This window comes from Penaeus monodon, chromosome 34, assembly GCF_015228065.2.
Source record: "Penaeus monodon isolate SGIC_2016 chromosome 34, NSTDA_Pmon_1, whole genome shotgun sequence".
NCBI classification, from domain to species: Eukaryota; Metazoa; Arthropoda; class Malacostraca; order Decapoda; family Penaeidae; genus Penaeus; species Penaeus monodon.
Window position 1 is genome coordinate 3,699,498 of NC_051419.1, and position 264 is coordinate 3,699,761.

Here is a 264-nt window from a genome sequence, read left to right on the forward strand (position 1 = left end):
GTTGCCCCGAACAGAGAAATCGACGGTAAGCCAACACAGCTTGACTATGCAAAGCTTATGCAAATAAAGCTAAAATGTGTAATTAAGAACAAGGGAAATCGAATTTATAAAGCCCCATACGAATATATTTCACAAAGGGACCAACCAGATTATATAACAAAGCCATCAAGAAATTTTCAAAATCAAACACATCACAAATTCTGAATAAAAAGTCAGAAGAAATCAAGTCAAACAAGAAAGACAAATCAATAATTAATTTTTTTT

The 264-nt window shown here is 31.8% G+C and overlaps 1 protein-coding gene across 1 annotated transcript in view; it reads right to left on the reverse strand.

Moving 5' to 3' along the window:
- LOC119594508 overlaps window positions 1-264 on the reverse strand; it is a 95,684-nt gene that overhangs the window by 83,676 nt on the left and 11,744 nt on the right. The gene's annotated exons all lie outside the window — the stretch shown is intronic.